Source organism: Mauremys reevesii, linkage group 1 (genome assembly GCF_016161935.1).
Source record: "Mauremys reevesii isolate NIE-2019 linkage group 1, ASM1616193v1, whole genome shotgun sequence".
NCBI lineage: Eukaryota > Metazoa > Chordata > Testudines > Geoemydidae > Mauremys > Mauremys reevesii.
In genome coordinates this window covers 180501922-180517438 of record NC_052623.1, presented here as the reverse complement: position 1 = coordinate 180517438, position 15517 = coordinate 180501922, and positions in this window count along the sequence as shown.

Genomic DNA, 15517 nt, shown 5'->3' with positions numbered 1-15517 from the left:
ATTAGTAGAATCTGACCCACCATCTCAATTTCATAATGCCAGTCCAATCTGAAATTGATTTTATATCACCATTGATTATTACAACAACACACGACTTCATCCAATTGAGTTATTGAGGAGAGGAAGCTATCAGAGGGTCATGGACAAAACATCCATCAGAGAAACATTTAGAGTAAATGTACATTGGATTTTTTTAAAAAGTTGTATTTGTATTTAAGGAAATTACAGTTAGAAGCTGTTGATTGTAGACTGCTGAAATAGTCTGACTTTGGCTCTAATTCCAAATGTAAAATGAAACCACAAAATGAACTGCAAGAACTAAAAAAACCTGGTATACATTGTTTACATTGCTTTGAAAGGGTTTGTTAGTAAAATATATGTCTTTATTAGTTTTAAAACTACCACCTTTGGGGTCCATTCTTAACCAAACTCTTGGTGCTCAACAATCCCACAATGGGCAAATGGAGCTATTTCAAAATATTGAGGTTAGCCCGTCTATATACAAGGGCCCAACGCTGCACAAAACTAGGCCTGGTCAGAACACAGTTTTTGTGCTGATACAATTGTGTTGGTTAAGGGTGTGATTATTGCTAAAATAGTTATACTGGTATGACCCCTAGCTTGGATGCAGTTATGCAGGTATAAAGATACCTTATGTCAGTATAGCTTATTCCCCTGAAGCCATGTCAAAGCATTACAACTTTAGAAACAAATAATTTTATTCATGTGAGTAATCTCTTTGATGCAAGCTTAGACCCCAAAAGCAATTACCTTTCTGGGAGGTTGCAGGGAAGTAGTCGAAATCCATATTCAATTTTTGTAGCTTTAGGTCATCTCTGAAAATAAATGTTGTTACAATTATTTTTGTTTATATTTTGAATCTGTGCATTGAGTTCAACTGTTAGAAAGAGACAGCAGTAGCAAAAACTGCCATTTGCCTTATAGCAGTTACTGCAGTGACATTCCTGTGATCATAGTAGGCTCGTAGGGCAAAATGGGCTCTCACTCCAAAAAGCAAGTCTTATAGACCTGAAGTTGAGGCTGAAGAATTAACACACACACACACAAAACTTTTTCCAATAAAAGCATTTTAATGGTTGGGTGAGTCTTATTTCCAGGAAGACGACGAAGTGTCGCTCCCTCTCTTCTATTTTTTTCAAATGCTTTGGTTGCAAAGTAAAAAACTGACTCAGCACAATCAGGTTTTCTTTTGAATATATTAAGAATGCTTTTATGTTTCTGTGCCTTTTGAACAATGGCATTTAGAAAAGTGTTATTCCTTCTTCCCCCCACTCCCCATCTTTAATTTTAATGTTTCAGTAACTGAGAATAAATAGTCAGAAGCTACAGGCCAGATCTTCTGCTGGTGTAAATTGGCATAGTTCCACTAAAGTCAATGAGCTTTGCTGATTTCTACCAGCTGATGATCTGGCCCTCTGATTACATGGTGCTCCAATGGATAAGACATGTCTCTATCACATGGATTTGGGTTCTGTCCCAGCTGTGCCACAAATGCCTCCCCTCCTAAGGCCTCAAATATTGGAGGTGGGGAGAGACTTTATCTAGGGCAGTTGAGGAAAAATATGGTTCACTATCTGGGAATCCATCAGGGGAGAGAGGAGGAAGAAGTCAAGCAAATTGTTGGTATGTGCCCAGTTCAGCTCTTTGTTCAATAGGGAGTCTGAAGCCCTGATAAACTGGAACTGGAAGTGAATTAGAAGGAAACATCTCTGTGCATGGAGTGATCCTCTCTGCCTAGCTGTTGCAGTGCATGGTAGCAACCCTTTCTTATGGTTGCAGTCTGTGTCAGCAGCCCCACCTATTGTTTTTGGGTAGGGAACTAGGCCCCCCAACTTCTGACCCAAGGACCTCTTGAGCACCATAATACAGGAGTCCACTACCTGTAGTCCAGCTAACATTCTCCCATGATCCTGTTCCTACTGCTCTACTCCGAACCTTTGGGGGCACACTGTGGCTGGTAGTTGTCCTGGAGACCTGGTCCATGGGTCTCAGCAGAGTAGGGAGTGTCAGCTCCATGCAGCAGATGTTCCCCCAGGAATGCCTTCCTGGCATAGTCTCTTTGCAGCAGTGAGTGCAGGTCTGCCTCTCTCCACCTGCCACCCTGCTGTGCAGGAGAGACTCCCTTTTAAATCCCTCCTCCAACTGGAACATGTCCAGCAGGTCTTGGGGCAGGGCTTCCTGGACCCAGAGTTGTTCCTGCACTCTCCAGGGTGTGGTTTATCCACCCCATCACAACTTTCTAAAGAAGCAGGGAAAGGAGTTGGGGCTCCTTATATCTGGAATAGCAAGGAGACAATCCCCTCTTCTCCATCCCCTTCTCCCTCACACAAGGGTCCCACAAACAGTGCTGGGACCATGTGGAGCAGAGACACGAGGAGCTGATAGCAGGGCTCTATATGAACAGATTACAAAGGAAGGGTGACCTGCACTGGACAAATTATTGCTGGACAGTTCCAAGACTTATTAATTAACAAAGTTGCAGCCTTCTTAAACCACATCCTTGGGGTCTTGCCTTTCTTATTGTGGTGTCTGGTGTTGGGCATTACTGAGCTTTTCCCTTCTCAGGCAGTAGTGCTCCTTTTGGGTTGCTCCTGCTACTTTCCTGGCTTGAGAAACTCAACTCTGGAATCTTTGGTAACTATTTAAACAATATTTTTTTCTGGACGTGAAACTATAGATACTGGAGCTCTATTGAGCTGCCAGAGCCATAACAGGGCAATCTGACCAGCAGATAACTCCAACTCATGGACAGGATCTTACAGGTTATATCCACTAATAATAGAATTCTATTAACCAGTCAGGGTTCAGATTACATTTACATGCACTATCACAGAGATAACCATTGATATGATGGGTTAACAAGTGCCTTTTGAATACCTCATGACCATACATGACATTTCAACCTACTAGTGTAGTCTCTCATAATTGCAACATGGTTACCAACTCTTGACCTGCAAAGTCCCTTTTACGCTTGCTCCAGCCAATAAAGGTCATCCTGTGGGTAGCTTGACTGACAGCTTTAATTTGCACCCACCATCTATTCTCCTCCCAGCCATGTCTTGAATGGCAGTACAGCCTACATCCCGGACAACTTTCTATGCCACACGGGGCAAGTCACTTTACCGGTCTGTGACTCAGTTACTCTATTTGAAAAATGGAAGTGATATTTGCCAACTTCCCAGGCTGGTGAGTGATTTCACTAAATCAGGATTAACCTCATTAAGGGGAACAAAATTTTGGACCAAGTCCTGTGCATAATCATCTCTGATAGCGTTTTAGCAGGGAATGTAGATGCTCTACACCTTTCCACAGCTTTGTCTTCAATGAAGAAAAATAATGAGTTTGTTACTGCCTTATGTAGCTGGATATGGAGCCAATTTATGAGGCTCTGAAGTATTTGTGTGGGCTTCTAAACCTTGGAAACCAGGAAATATCTGTACTTGATTTCAGCCCATAAAGACCTGCAATTGTTTGAGCTCATCTACTATATACAAAATTTAAGTGTGGTATTTCAGTCCATATCTTGCACACCATCAGCCTGTCTGTAGTATAAAAAGAAAATGAATTCAACATTAATAAGAATATTCAATAGGAGAAAAGCACTATAACTAAATAGAAGAAAAATATCTAAACCAAAAAAGTGATGTTTCTATGAGTTTTACCAACATTTCTCCTGACTAAGATAACAAAAAATCTCAAACTATATATTCAAAGAAGTCTCAGCTACTTTTATTTTATTAGATGACTAGAACATCATTAGCACACTTTTGAAAATTGAATGATACTTGAGCAATAAGGTTATTGGTTTTATCCTTTACTACAACCTCAAGTGAATTCTGCAGCTTTTCTTGTTACAGACACTAGATAAAGAAAGGTGGCAAAAATCTGACACACAAGTAAAAAATCAATGGCAACAGGAAGTTAGGGAATAGGATTCAAGAGTGTCACACACACCAGAATACTTTGTATATGACTGACAAATAGAATAATCACTAGGTTGCTTTGAAGAAAGTACCATAGGATTAGGTGGATGTATACTCCAGAAAATCTAATAGTTGGTGTATGGCAAACAATACCAGTGGAAATAACCAATTTCTATGAATAGAGTGAAAAATGACATCCCATAACATTTTCTGATATTTGATGTATGTGACTGCACCCACATTATGTTATCCTGTTGGAAGAAGCACCTTACTTAACATTAAATAGCAGTTTGGAACATTATTTTTCTTCATTATTTGGGCTATGTCCTTTCTCACTTCACCACCACAAATTAAAAACAGCTCTCATGTTCTGAATCAAAGAAAGTTGATATTTAATACTGTAACCTTCACATTTGTCTGATGCCCTTTTCATTAAAAATTCATCATTAAAGCAAAAAACAAGATATTCAGATATTCGGAGCTGAAATCAGTTAAATTTAATTTAAAAACAGAAGTAAAATAATCACACCTATGCGAAAAGATACACATACCTGGGTCTGGTTTTCATTTGTACTAAGTACCCTTTAACCTACTCTGGCTGTGTAAAGGACCCTTAGTATAAGTAAGAATCAGGCCCACCTGTATTTAATAACCACATGTGCCTTAGCTGGAGGATGAGGATGTAGAGAAACACCAGCAGTGTAAAACAAAGCAATTGCAGCCCAGCCATGATAGCCATAATTATAAAGACATCTCAGAGAACTGAAGGTGTGATCATAAACTGCTAGCACTTGAAATATTTCAGTTTATTTCTCACAATATGGGTGTTCACTGTCCTGGTTATATTCAGATTTCACTGCATTTTCATTTCCAAGAGTTGAAAGGTATGATGGAGGCTCAAATTCCATGACTGGCCCTCAAATTCATTTATAATCTCTAGAGTCTGTGCTGAGCAGAGTGTGGGTGGTTTTTGCAGTAGGTGGATGGGCATGCTTCAGATCTGTGCCCCTTTCCCTTCCTCCTTCCTACGGACAGGCCCAGCAGTGCACTTCTGAGGAGAGCTGTCATGTAAATTGCAGGCTACCACTTCTCAGCAATTTTTCTCTTGCTAGGCATTTTTTTTTACTAAATGAGATTAACTGACCCCTAGAATGCATGTAAAATCATGTCAAATCACTTTGGGCTCGAGTCTCCATTGCCTTGAACCTCGAGCTGACATTGACCCCAAACAAGAATGGTAGTGTAGTGATATACAAAACTATATGAACAAGAGCACGCTAAGCCACATTTTGGCCCACAATGTGCCCACTTTGCCCTGCTTCAGAAGCACAGAGGATATTTGCAACTATAATCAATGGACACTTAGGTGTTCCCTTGGTGTGTAAGAACCATTACAAATTGTGGCAAGACCAAACTACACTCCAGCAACAACTCCAAGTGGGCCATTACTAGATGCCATAATTTAGAATGGCCTGAGGCTGTTCTGATTTACATTGAGGGATGAAGCAGCCACAGGGAAGGGCAAACCTGGTGTACACAACCACCATGGCCCTCACTCACCTGTGCTGAGCCGAGCTCTCATGTGGCAGATCATCCCCCCACACAACATTCATCCTTTTTATGTCTTGCAAACTCTACTCCTTTGAAAGTCTCAGTGAAGTGACAAACTTTATGAACATGTTGCAATGAAAACATCACCCTCTTACTGTCTTTTCACTTGTTTGGGTGACCTCACTCACTCGTGTTGTGTCCAGCTGATCTGTTTCCTTAGGGCTACACTGTGACTTTAGATTCTGCCCAGTAGAAGAGTAGAGTGGAGAGCTTAACTGCACCACCAAAGGAGCAAATCAGAGAACAAACTGTGTGATTCAGAAAGTCATCATTCCTCCCTTGCTGCCCCTTTGCTCTCACCACACTGTGTACCTATTCAATTACTCCAGCCAGAAAATGAGTGGAGGCAGGGCAAGATACTGCCTTTCACCTTTCTCCACCTCCCCACCCAGTGGCTTACAGCAGCGAGCAACATGGAGGAAACTCCTCCTCCTCCTCAGCCATTTCAGTTTGAACCCTGTGATATTCAACTATACCATTAGTATATTTTTTTCAGGGGGAAAAAAGGATAACTATTTCCAGCAAAGTACAGGTTAGTGTAAGTTTGTTGCCCAGAGATTTTATTCTTTTCTTTAGTTACCAGGTTTCTTTTAAACAGGAATACAGAGTAATAGATTCCCTAGTCCTTGCCCCTCTCCCCATTGAGCACTTGTATATCTAGCACACAGGGGATGTCACTGGCTAACATGGGAAGCTCTTCATAAAATAATGGCCTCACTTTTCTGATGTACTGTTTAGTGATCTAACGTAGAGAGATGGAGAATGCATTGCCACTAGTGTCAAGTATCAGAGGGGTAGCTGTGTTAGTCTGGATCTGTAAAAGCAACAAAGAATCCTGTGGCACCTTATAGACTAACAGACGTTTTGCAGCATGAGCTTTCGTGGGTGAATACCCACTTCTTCGGATGCATCCAAAGAAGTGGGTATTCACCCACGAAAGCTCATGCTGCAAAACGTCTGTTAGTCTATAAGGTGCCACAGGATTCTTTGAAGCTTTTGACACTAGTGGTGACATATAGTATATGCATGTGTCGGAAAGGATTCAGACACGCAGTGAGGCAGATTTCAGAGTAGCAGCTGTGTTAGTCTGTAACCGCAAACAGAACAGGAGTACTTGCTTTGGAAAGGAAGATGATGTCTCTCTGTATCTGCATGAGTTTTTTCATGACGTTGATGGCGGAGACTTCATACCAACCTTCCCATCATTTGGTAGCAGAATCCAAACTGGGAGCTCCTCAAAGCCTGTATGAGCCGTAACACCTCACAGTAGTATATCTATACAAATACACCCCAGCACCACCATATACTCATATTAATATGTTCTTTTTCTCCCAGCCCTCTCCTGTCCCTGATCCTGAGATCAGCCACTCCATTAAGTAAGCTACCTTCTCAGCCTTCTTCCCTCTCCTATCATTGGTAATTCTCCCCTCATTACCACCACTGTCAACACCATCTCTTTCTCTGACAGCTCTCTCAAATCTACCATTCTCTTTCCCCTTTCTCAAGAAAAAACATCTCCTCCTTAGGCCCTGTCAGTTTCTCTAACCTTTCCTTTCAAAGCAAAGAGCTTGAGAAAGCAGCCTTCTCTCCTTTCTCCAATAACTTTTCAGCAATCTACTTCACTGTTTAATCAGGGTTTCTCTCTGACCATAGGATGCACACCTTTTTTTCCTCCAATTAGTTAATGGCTTCCTTCTTTCTGCTGCTTTTCCCTTCTCTCACCTCATTCTCCTTGACCTCAGTGCAGCTGGAACTCTGAAATTAGATTAGACATGATCACATGACTCTCTTAGCTAAATAGAAGTCTTTGCAGGGGTTTTTATATTTGGCTCCAAAAATATGCCTGAATTTATGTGATTCTCATTCTGCTATTGAAATGCATACCAGGGTTGATTTGCTTGGGTGCATGTCTCTTTTTAATATAAATAAAAGCTAAATATGAGCATAATACAAACTGGAAGAACACACCAGAGAGAGCCAATGTCACATATTTGGTAGCATGAGCATGCTGAAAACTACATATAAGCCTGTCTGTAAAATGCAAAATGGCACTCATTCAGCACCACTTCAGGGAGGGACCTACACGGGGAAAACTACCACTGAGAGATCTGTGCTGCAGTGAGAGAGCATATTCTGGACACTTACATTCATAACCATTGTTAAAGATGCAGTTAACTGGCATGAAGAAATATTATAACTGAAAGAACTATTCATTCCACACAAAGTGTGTCTATTACTTACATGCCAGACTGTCACTGGAGTTTCAGTGTGGAATACTCAGATTTTACAGAGATTGACAAACCATAGTCTACCAGCAACAATCCTTGGTGAACTAGCACTAGACAAACTTAAATTGTTCTCCCACCCCAGTACTTATTTGCCATTACTATATTCTTAAGGAGATATTATGGATGTTAACAATGAGCACCCAAAGACTCATCTTCTGCATGCCATTGATCCATTTTTGATAGCAAAAGTGAAGGCTAGAATTGTGAGAAGAGCTGATAACACCAGTGAGTGAAGCAGAACAGGCTACACCCATTTGCAGGAAGTGCAACTAGATTAGCTAGCATATGTAACACTACTAAACAGTTCAATAAGTGACCATCACCTACTACAATGGCATCGGCAGCAGGGCCGGTGCTACCATTAAGGCGAACTAGGCGGTTGCTTGGGGCGCCAAGGTTTGGGGGCGCCAAAAAGTGGTGTTCCCAATTTTTTTTACAGCAGTTCCTCCCCGAGCGTGTGGTCGCTGCTCCACTTCTCCCGCTTCCCAGGCTTGCGGCGCCAGTCAGCTGTTTGGTGCCACAAGCCTGGGAGGCAGGAGAATTAGAGCGGAGGTGGCGTGCTCGGGGAGGACGCGGAGCAGAGGTGAGCTGGAATGGGGAGGTGCCGCATGGCTCCCAGGGCCGGGGGGGTGCCTCAGGGCGGGGGGGGGAGCTGTCACAGGGCTCCCCACCCCAGCTCACCTCTGCTCTGCGTCCTCCCCGAGCACGCCACCCCTGCTCTAATTCTCCCGCCTCCCAGGCATGTGGCGCCACAGCTGTTTGGCGCCACAAGTCTGGGAGGGGAGGAGAATTAAAGCGGGGGTGGTGTGCACGGGGAGGACGCGGAGCAGATGTGAGCTGGGGTGGGGAGGTGCTGCATGGCTCCCGGGGCAGGGGGCACATCAGGGGTTGGGGCGGGGAGCTGCCGCAGGGCTGGAGGGGGGGGCGCAAGGTGGAAGTTTCGCCAAGGGCGCGAAACTTCCTTGCACCTGCCCTGATCAGCAGCAAGTGGATCATTTAAGAGTGCAATATCTAAAATTAACCTGAATACTTGTGGCATCTTAGAGACTAACAAATATATTTCAGCATAAGCTTTCGTGGGCTACAGCTCATTTCTTCAGCTGCCACAAGTACTCCTGTTCTCTTTGCAGATACAGACTAACACGGCTGCTACTCTGAAACCTAAACTTAACCTGTTAACCCAAAACCAACTGGCAATAGTAAAGGCACTAACTGCTACTCATAGTGCTCAGGCCTATTTCTCTAAAACAAACTGGCAGAAGTAAAGCTGTTGCTGTTCTTGATTATACCACACATGCTGTCAGGTGGGAAAGCTGTTGCTTCTTCTTGGCATTAAGATTCTGGCAGCTGCTGGCATTACACAGACAATGGATGCCACTTGTACTCCTAATGACAGCCTCTCTGTCCTTTTTGCCACTGCTGTTCCTGCCTTTGAATTAGCAAAGAGATCTGTTGCTTCCCCACTCTGCTCTAGTACTTTTGTATTCAATATTAGTTCCTTTGACCATGACATTTTGACATCTACCGCAGGTCAAATATCAGTTCTCTGAGCTCTTTCCAAGTGCTCAGGCACCAACCCACCATCAGCATCTACTCAGCCTATTGCTGCAGCTGCCAGACCACACAAAACAAAAAAGGCACATTTTGTCTGTCTAGATAATCTGTTTTATGTATTGCCTGAATACATATGTACCAGAAGGACTTGTGTAATTGGCTCACATTATGCAGGCATTAAAGATGATATTTTGAAAGCTACCTGTGTGAAGTTCTAGGTAGAAAATCAATAGAGATAAAAACAAAGATACAGAGTCTCATTTGCACTAAATCCCCTTTATATTGCTCTGGCAGAATAAAGTAGTTTTAAGTGGGTGTAAACACAAGAGCAATGTAAAAGGGACTTAGGGTAAATGAGAATCTGACCCACAAGCAGCTTGGCAACCTCTGGTTTAAAGAATGACTTGAAAAGAAAATAAGATGCACTTCCTCTGAAATAGTGTTCTAGTGATTCATTTCTTTGAGTTTAGAGGGAGAGGGAAAAGATAAAAACTACAGGAGACTAAAATGTACACCAAGAGGCCTAATTTAAAATCTCTTTTCCTAATGGTGTCAAACTTATTCTTTTACACTGACAAGATTATGGACCAAGAGATATCAAGGGATGAGAGCCAGCAGGGCTCCAAAATAAATGTATTCCTTCATTTCTGTTCAGTTCCAAATATTAAATGACAATTGGTTTTAAATTGTGTATATCACATATATCCAAAGCAGTGCATAACCAGACATTGTGCATATATAAAAGACTATACCTCTACTACATTATTAAGATTGTTAGCTATAATCACTGTCACCAACTATTATTCAGATCTGTTGTCCTGTTTTTCATCCTCTTGCTTCAGTTACTAGTTTGCTATTTTGCTAAAATACAGAATCCATGCTTTGAATCAAGCAACTTTCATGACGAGCTATATTTAGAGCTTCTAGAACACTGTACTCCAAGTAAAGCTACATTATAGTGATTCAGAGATGAAAGATACTTTGGTCAAATCAGATGTGACATGTGGGGGGACATGCGGGGTCACGTGCCACCCCCAGATTTACTGCTTGGCTTGTACTGAACATGCTCAGTAACACTGCTGAAGCCAGCTGCCCTGACTCTGCCCCACCACTATCAGCAGGTATGGGTCATCTCTGGGTCAGATTTTTCACTAACAAACAGAAAACAATAATTTCACTTCAATGACTAGTGAAACTTTACACTTTTACAGTGCATTTTGCCCAATCATCTCAACACTGTATAAACATTTAGGAATCAAGCTTCACAACAACTCAGAGGCTCTATCATCCCACTTTACAGATTGGGAAACTGAAGTTTACGGATGTTAAGTGATTTCTCCAAGGTCAAAAAGTGTGTTAGTGGCAGAAGCTGCCACAGAATTCTAAATTCCTGACAACCGTTAGCCATTGGTCCCACCAAAAATGAAAAAGATGACAAACACGCACAGCATCCCCTTGCTACAGTGGGGGTCAGAGATATTAACTTTGCTGAAAAGCCATCTCTGGAAGTCAGAAGTTAGCAGTCCAGAAATTTACATCAATGTGAGTAAAAATGTAGACCTTTAGGGCCTGATCCTGCTGTTGACCTTTAGGGCCTGATCCTGCTGTTCACCCTCACTGGAAGTTGAGGATACCGAACACCTTGCAGGATCAGGCCACTAGCTATGCCAGTGAGTAGCAGACAGTACAAATGTAAGGGGATACTACCATGCTACAACTTTTTTGGAGTGTCCAAAACTTAACTTTGATTTCATGTCAAATGTAATCTGTAGGCTTTTATGCAAGCAATTACTTGAGAAACTGAAGTATCATATTGGGGTAGATAAGAGACCTTGGAAGCATGGAACATTTAAAAGACTAGTATATTGAGAGGATGCCAGATGCCACACATATATAGAATATTTATAGACTTCAGTATCTATAAAGTTATAAGTATCTTTGTGAGCTAAGATTGTATTCTGGCTATATAGGGGAGGGTCACAGATCTTCCTCCAGGAACTAAAAATCAGTGGGGGTTAGTTACTGCAAATCTCTGGATATGTAAATAACTTGGGAGAAGTACTACCTCATGGGGAGAATTGTATATACTGGTTCAGGCAGGGTTTAACAGGCCAAGAAGCCAAACTGATTGAACGACTCTCATGCAATCCTCAAACTGATATGAAATTGTAAGTAGGGGGGCAAAAACCTACTGGAAGGGTTCAGACGACTTTGAGAACCTACTAGGATCTCCTTGTGGAAGATGGGTGATACCTGGTAAGCTTAGCATGTGTGTAGGCCATTTATTGTTTTATGATATATTTTCTCTCCAGTGTTTTTTCCTAAATAAATGTATTGTGCTTTATGAAAACTTGCTGATCACCCAAACACTGTAATTAGTCTTTGAGAGTCAGCAAACTGCAGACACTGGAGTAAGGTCAGACCTTCTAGGTTAAGTACAGTGAATTACATGGTCTGAAAGCATAAACCCCATCTGGAGGGAGATGGACACATGTCCCTGCCCAGAGAGACAGGACAACTGGAGGCCTGAGACTTTAAGGAGTGATTTTCAAGAGGCTATGGAGGAAGCAGGGCCAGCTCCAGGTGCCAGCTTCCCAAGCAGGTGCTTGGGGCGGCAGTCTGCAAGGGGTGGCAGTCCCTGTGTTTTTGCCCCCAAGCAGTGCACCAAATTGCCGCCGTGGACAGCAGGGGCAGTCCGTGTGCCGTTAGGGAGGCTTGCGCGTTTCCGCAGCGGTGGCAATTCGGCTGTCCACGGCGGCGCAGCTTCTGTCTTCAGCCGCCACGGAAACGCGCAAGCCGCCCTAAGGGCACACAGACTGCCCCAGCCTTCCGCAGCGGCAATTCAGCGCGCTCCTTGTGGCAATAAGGTCAGTATTAAGCATATAAAGGTATGTCAACACAGAAACATAAGCCTGGACTCACACTAAGGCTCAAGCCTAAAGCTTCCTTCCATCTACAGACAGTTCTGCCTAACTCAGACCTGGACCCCACAGGAGTGGAGGGTTCAAGCCCAAGTCCCACATGGGCTCAGGCCCAAAATCATTGATGTTATTTGGCAATGTGGATGAAGCTCAGGCGCAGGTTCCCCCAGACTTGGGTCCTGAGAGTCTGCCAATGTTATCTTACAATCCCATTGGACAGTGTATTTTCTTATTTCTATCCCAAGACCAGCCAATTGATTTCCAAGAAATGGAATCAAACCCCCCCCAGCCCCCCGGTTCAAGTACAGCTGCTCTGCATTTAACCCTTCTATTTTGTTTTGACTGCTGAACTACATGCAGAGTGAACCTTCTCCTGCATTTCTAATGGCCACCAACATGAACGAGTCCTTTGCCAATTGTGCAGTGCTGGCTGATCATGGGAACACAGCCAGATTTTGGTATATCTCTGGTGCAAAGCGAGCAGATTTATTTTAGCAAGAGCTCCGGTAATGACCACACGTACACACCAGCTAATAGCAAAGCAGCTAGCAGCATTGCAGATTCACTGAACCAGGGTCCACTTCAGAGAACAAATTAAGTGTCTCAAGAATAACCACCGGAAAGCCAAGGATGAGAACCGCACCTCTGTGACCTTCTCACCACCCTGTCCCTTTTATGAGGAGTTTGAATGAGTGCTGGGTACTGCACCAAGCACTGAACTTCTGAGCAGTCTGGTCAGTTTGGGATGGCAACTTTCTCTCCCATAAATCTGGTATAGGAGCAGAGAGGAGCCAGCAAGTGCCACTGCAGGCTGGTGAAGGGACTCTTGTACTCAAACCAGTTCATGAGGAATCTTTGCAGCTAGAGCAGCTGTAGCACATTATGAGTCCCTACTAGAAGAAACTTTTTGATGCCCCCTAGAGTAGCTGCCCACCATAGAACCAGCATCAAAAACACAAGAGGCAGAAGTAGCTCCTGAGCCTGGTAAGTTTCTGGCTCCATGTTTGTTATTAATATAGGGATGGGAAGGATTTCTGGTTTATTACCCAATACTAAATTTATTGCAAGCTGTGGGCAGCAACATGTATCCTCAAATGGCAGATTGCACACCCATGCCCTGGTGTCATCCCATCATCAGCACTTGGAATCAAAATGGAGACCTGGAAGTACAAACAGTGAAACAAGCATTTTAATTTTTTTTTCTAGAAACTCGCAAATTCTCACAGAGATGTGCTGGGGTGTTTAAAATAAGAATGTTATATTGCCTTCCCTTTTAGTATGCCATGCCAGGCCAGGCCATGTAAACACAAAAGATGGCTCGGCAGGATCTGTTGGGAACTTGACGGACAACAACAACCGCCTGTAAAGTGCAGGGTGGAGAGTCAAGTTTTCCCACACTGCACTGCAAACCAGGGCTAGATCAGACACAGCTGAGGAAGGCACTAGGAAGCCTGTGATATGGTGGCTTGAATCAGGTTTGAGCACCGGGGTGTGGACACCGGAGCCCTGGGTCTGGGGCCCAGGTCCAGAAATTCTAAATCTAGGGTCAGTATATAGCATAGATCTTGAAGCTCTGGGCTTGTACACCCAGGGTCTGGAGACTTCATTTCCACTAACCCTGGCCTTACATTGCAGTGCAGACATACCCTAAGTTAACAGGCTTTTCGTTGCCTTGTATATGCTAAATGAATTAGTAAAGAAGTGGTGAAGAGTGACTCAAATGTGGAAAGCTTTAAAACAATTAGGTAACATTTTAAATTTGTAGCAATGATTTTGAAATGGAGATTGGCAAAAGACAACAACTGATTTTAGTTTAGCGAAACCTATCCCAATGGTGGTTTGAATTTGGGCCCCAATTTACTTAAACCACCAAAGTGCCTACAGTTGGATAAATTGTTTTGATTTTGTCTATCAATGCATTGAAATGCCTCAGTACATCTGTAGTGAGAAATTAGTATTCAATAAGTTACAAACCTAGTATGATCCAGTTTAGGGACTCCAATTTCAGCTCATTGGCAATATGTTGTATTTTATGGTTTTTGCAGACTTTACTGCTTTTTTCTACTTTCATTTGATGTTTTTACATTTTTCATGATAATTTCACATCTGCAGTGTATCAAACTTTGTTTATTATCCTTCAGGTACTGGGAAAAATTAACTATATATTTGAAAGGATACACTTTCAATCCAGCATTGAAAGTGCCTGCTTAAAATTACCTATGAATACAATTTTTGAAAAAAATATTGGCAAGCCCTTAGTTGTCTCATAATTATTTGTGCTACATACTCATAACATGCACACCAGCATTTTTAGGATCTACAGCTTCATCCTGCTCTTAGTAACAGAGGCAGGTGCTATCATGCCCTTTATCTTGTACTATAAGTTGAGAAATATGAGTCCAAACCCAGAAGCTCAATTTACAAGATATGTGTTGGTGAAGAACCTTATACCAGAGATCAAAACTGAATCTGTAAGGGTGATGGGATTATATCCCTTCTCTGTAAAATTTCCATTAATATCTGTGGCAATAATGTAGACATCTGGAGAGGAAAATAGATTCACTGAAGAAATAACAGCCATGACAGTAATGAATTAATGTCACTGCTTATTAATACAGCGTTTATAACTAAATAATGGCACAATAGACTATAATAAATCCATTATAAGCAATTATGTCCATAGTATACATTTTTACATGGCATTTTAAGAGATGCACAGGGCAACTATTGTGAATTCATGTGCTGCAGGTGCTTTTTATAAAGCAGAGTAGTCAGTCATTTCTATAAATCTGATAAATTGTGGGGCAAATAAAGTCAGAAACACAGCAACAGACTTTTAAGTACAACATTTATTAGTTAAATTAGTGCAATATTTTTGGTATATTGGAATTTGCTACAGTGATAGTGATATTTGTGATATAATAGTGATATTTGTCATAGTAAAAGTATTTTAATACTAGAGCTAGGTGCACACTGATTAAGGCTAAGATTTAATCATGGATATTTTCGGTAAAAGTCATGGACAGGTCACAGGCAATAAATAAAAATTTACAGCCCGTGACCTGTCCATGACTTTTACCAAAAATACGCATGACTAAATCTCTGCTTCTGGGCCCTTCTGCTCTAGGGAAGTCCTGCTCCAGTGGTGCTGGGGTTTGACTGTCCTCACTGGCCAATGCTTCCCAGGGACTGCCCTCCA